Source organism: Quercus suber, unplaced genomic scaffold (genome assembly GCF_002906115.3).
Source record: "Quercus suber isolate HL8 unplaced genomic scaffold, Cork oak 2.0 scaffold_486, whole genome shotgun sequence".
NCBI classification, from domain to species: Eukaryota; Viridiplantae; Streptophyta; class Magnoliopsida; order Fagales; family Fagaceae; genus Quercus; species Quercus suber.
Window position 1 is genome coordinate 352,112 of NW_027069936.1, and position 5,706 is coordinate 357,817.

General features: G+C 31.4%; 1 long non-coding RNA gene across 3 annotated transcripts; it reads left to right on the forward strand.

Annotated features, from left to right (window-relative positions):
• Positions 1–334: 334 nt before the first annotated feature.
• LOC112035987 (uncharacterized) lies at positions 335–4,292 on the forward strand. 3 transcript variants are annotated; one of them, XR_010624812.1, is made up of 6 exons: positions 335–597; positions 704–854; positions 1,165–1,212; positions 1,331–1,454; positions 1,640–1,754; positions 3,930–4,292. It is a non-coding gene; the product is annotated as an uncharacterized LOC112035987 (long non-coding RNA). The 3 variants fall into 3 exon arrangements; XR_002885582.2 differs by having other exon boundaries at positions 340–597; positions 746–854; XR_010624813.1 differs by lacking the exon at positions 1,640–1,754 and having other exon boundaries at positions 341–597; positions 746–854.
• Positions 4,293–5,706: the final 1,414 nt, after the last annotated feature.

Sequence of the window (5,706 nt, forward strand, 5' to 3'; positions counted from 1 at the left end):
TACTGCAGATCTAATCTAATACTATATATAATAGCAGAAGCTTTTAATAAGGTGCTGACATGTAAGGCAAAATGACCCCTTAAAATGTTGACACGTATTCAATTTTCCCTTTAAAAACCCGTACGTTGCAACGTTTGGTACTTCAAAACTCTGCCACGCTTGCAATTAAAAAACCGGTTAGAAAAAAAACCCGTTAAAATAAAATAAAATAAAAAGGCGTTGCAATTAAGAGAAAGAAAATTAGTTCTTACATTTAAGGAGGTAGTGACACGTTTAAATAAAAAGGCGATAAATTAGGTTGTTTGGTATTGCTACACACCGTTTAAAAGCCTGTTGTTATAAATAACAACAAAATAACCGGTTAAAATTAAAGCATACACGTAAATGGAAATTGAGAAGCGATGAAAGACAGAGAATGGAGAACGGAGAAGGAGAGAGATCGAGAGATCAAAAACTGAAACCTAAAACATCAGACACCATTCAAGATGAAGAAGAGTCGTACAGTCTCTTCCAATATCCCCAAACTCTCTCTCTCTCTTCTCACGAACCCTAATCTTTTTCTTCAAGAATATTCAATCCCTTCAATCCAGGCTACAGGTTTGTTCTTTAATTCAATCTTTTTCCGATTCAAGATTCACGTATTTGTTTCTTGCTCTCTATATTATTGAATTCCTCAAAATTTTAAAATTTTTTGAAAAATCAGATTTGAATCGATCTTTGTGTGTGTGTATGGCGAACGGTACAGATTCGAAGGAATTCGTGTTGCTATGTCGGATTCGAACGGGTCACCAGCGCGAGTTCACCTTCGCAATGAAGGCGCAATTAGAGATCTGCGGGTATCAGAACCGGCTCCGGTACGTTTTTCTTCATTTTTTAAGACTTGGGTATGAAATATTACTTTTTATTGAGTTTTTTTTTTGTTGGATACGTTTAGATTTGATCTTGGCTTTGATTCCTTTTTGTTTTGGGTTTTTGGGTTCTCTATGAAAATGTTTGTTTTCTCAATTTTTCGATATTTTTTTCCCTATTTTGGATTACAGAAATCACTAAGCCTTTCCCTGTTTTCTAATATCTGCGTTCAAAGTTTTTTTTTTTTTTTTCCTGGGGTTTTGATTTGGAAAACCGGTTTTGCTGTTGATTCACCACCAATCTCCTCTTTCACAGGTAACTTCTTTTCTCTTTTTTTCTCTCTTTGGAGCACTGGCCATTCAGGTTTTTCTCTCTCACTCTTTGGGTTTTCAGTTTTGGTAGATTTTTGGATTCCAATTGGTTCTTAATTTTTCCAATTCTACTTTTAATTTTGATTTTAGGTTTTTGAATGTTTTGGTAGGTATTTAGAAGCCAAAAACAGCGATTGATAGAGATCACAAGGCAGAGAGAGGAACATTTGAGGACTGCCATTACCGCTATTCTGGCCTTCTGCAATCATCCGGTCTCTTGCTGACTTGCTATCAGTAAGTTTCGACTTTACAAAACATTTTTTACTTTTTGAGAAAGAAATTGGCGTTAAATATTATTTAGGCTTGGGATTGTTTTTACTGTACGTATTTGGCTGAGATTATGGTATTTTGATTATTTTGGTTTGATTTTTTTTGCTTAAACCTTATGACTGACAACCTCTTACTGTTTACATATAAAGAAACCAAAACATTTAGAATCAACATTAAGAGAAAGTTGGTAATTGTAAGTCACGCACAAAGACGAAGAGATGGACAGCGAGAAAGAGGAAACAGGGTATTCACACCCATTGGCAGGTAAAGCTTTTAAATAAAAAAAACAAATTCGGCTTTAAAGTCTACAATTTGGTTTGGAATCCGTTTGAACTAAAGTCTTTTGGTTAGAATCAAATAGTTGCTTTAAGAGATTTATTTTATTTTGGGTATTTGTGTTAGATTTAATTTTGTTTAGGGCATTTGTTTTTATAAAACATCAATTGACTCAAATTTAAACTTCGCTTTTAAGATAATGTGGTGTTGAAGAACTTGCGTGGCTAACATGTTTTATTCTTTACAAATTCTCATCACAGTTTTTTAAAAAATCATGTGGGTTGCATGTTTTGATCATTCTAGAATAGACTTTTTACATTGTTAGTGGTATCCAATAGAGTTTTTTCTCTCGCTACCCGTTTCTACTTTGCAGTCTCTACTGATAGTGTTCTGCAAAACTTTTCAAAAAAACATAAACAATTTTGGCCCCCAAACTCTCCCTATAATGTTTTTTTAAAGATAAGATTATCATCCTGTATAGTGATAAACTTTGTATATCCCACACAAAAAATAAAAAATAAAATAAAATTAAAATTAAATGGGCATTCAAAAAAACTAGGATGTATACAAATTTTTTTTGAACAAACTTACATTGGAGAGTTGGAGTTGACCATGAAAGGAGACCCATTTCTTGGTCTCTCTCTCTCTGAGTCCTTAGTATTTGGCATCTAGACTCAGTATTTCTTCTTCTTCTTTGTCCTTACTTCTTTGTCCCTTTTACAGTTTTTTACTTATGAATCTCTAAGTCGAAGGTTTCTTTTTTCACGTTATAATTTGCTGGATTGCTCCAACTCCGACCACATGTGTGGCTCACGTGTTCTAGCCACCGGCTATCACCAACTTCAATATATTTACTATTTTATTTGTTATTTTTACCATTTCATTAGTGTTTTTAGGACAATAACATTTCATTCGTTTTTTTCCAGTTTCTAAAAAGTGAATTTGACACTTGATGTGCTTTTCTTTGTTTGCTAGCAAAACACTTTTTGCTATTTATATCATCATTTTTTGCTCTGTACTCCACTAATTTTTTTTTTTTTTTTGGAACCAACCTTTTTTTAACCCCTCCTATTACTAAAATAATTTTAATTATTGATAGATTTTGTAGCTATCTGAATTCTGGGCTGTACATGAACCACTAACAAATGCAGAATCAAGTTTTGATTGGTCGTGGTCCAAACCTTCATTTTTCAGATTTAAATTTTCACTGAACTATTGCATTACTTTTTACAGTTCAACCCATATTTTCAATGTTTTCTTAGGCTTCGTTTGCAGTATTTCTTTCATCTTTCTCTGCTGCAATTTAAAATTGCTATGTTTTATTTATTTATTTATTTTTGAGCAATTGGAAATAATGGCTGCAATTATATGGATTGCCCTCTTTGCAGTTTCACTAAGAATAGTTAGGTATACAAAAGTGCTCACCACAGCCAAGAAAGAAAACCAAAAATCCATAAACTGATACCAAAGCAGAAGTAAAAGTTACAGCACACATCACGCGCATGATACAATGCACTTGAAATTCCACTAGACATGAATTGGATCTTACCTTCTGTTGTAGGACTTTAAAAGTAGAAAGTAAGGCTACAGCATTTGATGCAACATGAAAAATAGTTTGCAATCTCTGTTCTAATGGTTAAGAGATGTTATTTTTTGGTTTCACATGCTGTGCAAACCAAAAACCAGCTCAGCTAGATGTTGCATAGATCACTATTATCCATAGAAACATCATGCCAAATTAAATTAAATTAAAGGGAGTAGATATATCATAGAGTCCAAAGAGAATAATTGCACAGATCACTATTACCCATAGAAATCCTTGGGTAAAGTATAATATTGAAAACCAGATTTCGCTTATACTTGAGCTCACTACATTTTCTGTTTTAGAGCATTTTGGTTTCTTAAGTTATATTTAAACTTAATTAATTTTTGCCTTGCTACTTTGTGTTTTGTGTTATAGATGTGGTTTTGATCTTTGCAATATGTGTTGAGCATGAGAGTTATATTATTTATGTGAAATGAAAGTTATGTTTTTCTCACCTCTAAGTTTTAACCATTTGATCGTCTGGGTGTTTCTTTTAAATATTATTAGATATTATTCTCATATACTTTAAATGAAAACATGACAATTGTTAATGCCTAACTGATTAAAAAAATTTGTAGGTAACTATTGACTGTCATTCACGTGAGCAACAAAGCTCTACATCAACTTTGACATTCCAAAAGTCACAAAGGAAATTATGCCAAAAGGACCTCCTAAAGGACTAGATGGATAACTTTCTTACATAATAGAAAAATAGTTGCTGAAATAGAAGACTTGGATGCATAAAAAATGCTTAAGAATTATGCACCAAGCTCTATTCTTCATACCCTTTTCTTATTTACTTAATTTTCTGTTTTATTTCAGATTATGAGAGATTTAATTTTCTGTATTTAGGCTATGGTTTTGTAATATGAGCATCCTAAGACTCTTATATCAACATGAATTTAAGTTTTGTAATATATGTGATTCTAATTTTGAACTCAGTTATAAATGTAGATTGTAATTCATTTGCCTCTATTAGATTGCCGCACTGTTTAGTGTAGCCTTATTTTGGGAATACAAGATTGATGAAAATTGAGAATGCTATGAGTATGCATTTTTATAGGTGCTACATTAAAAAGCTTCTAATTTCAAGTAATGAATCTGAGTCCTAATTAAGTACTGAGCTTAATTGTTGACATTTTGGGTTTATATTATACAAATAACAACTAAAGGGTATGAACAAGGCAAATATTCGGAGTTGAGAAAATTAAAATACAAACCATTGCGGGAGATCGCCAACTTTTGGAAAACTAAATATCAAGAAACCTATTAATCTATTGTGCTTGGTCTCTTACTTTTTTCCTTTTTTGAAGTCCCAAGTTGTTCAAATATTAGGAAAGCTGTTAATCTGTTAAATAAATAAAAAGGAATAGCATAATGGTGTGAGTGATGTAAAGGTGCTATATACAATTTTATATAGATAAAATTAATTGGTGACATGCAAAGCCAAGATTGTTAATGTTAATAACAAATGGGGTATTATTTTTGCATGTCTTACATGCAACACAAAGCTCAATCCTATCAAAGGAGTTTAATGGTGTGAGTGATGTAAAGGTGAGCCTAAATTATAAAATGATCCCGCGCATTGCGTGGGTTAAACGCTAGTTTAAATAAAGAATATGATTTAAACTTAATCAATATATATATATATATATTAGAATAATGATGTGTAAAATTGTTAGGTCTCAAAAGCTTATATGACAAAATATATAAGGTCAACAAAAATCAAATGTCCCAGTCTTTAGAGTAATGCTACATCTACAATATTTTTATAATAAATTTTTAAAGAACTTTTTTTTTTATTTTAAATTTCAATGTTTTTTGAGTTACTTTGTTATTCTTTATTCTTGATTTACCTTTCTCTAAACTTGAAAACTATTTCGAGAGAGATTGAGAAACATTTGAAAGGAAACTCAATCCTGACGGGGGACAACCTATAAAGTGTACCAACCAAGGAAGTTGATACTATATTGATACCGGCTATACCTAGAAAATATATTGTATTAGCCATTAAACCGGTATTGGTACTCCTCTGAAATGTACCCAAAAAAATACCAGTTTGTACCGGCTTCTTTCGGTTGTATTGGCCTGTATTGGCGTCTTGGCTAGTACAATAAAAAAATAAAAAATTGAAAAAAATTTATTAATTTTTTTTTACTTAATCTAATATATTTTTTAATATATTTAAGCTAATATGTAGTAGGCTTATAAAATATGTGGATTTAAAATTTTTTGTTGATAAACATAAAAATTAAATAATAGCTATTATTCACTTAGTAGTGACTAAGAGCTCATTTGAGATGTGCTTATTTGTTTTAGCTTATTTGAATTTTTAGCTTCTTTTTGGTACTATTC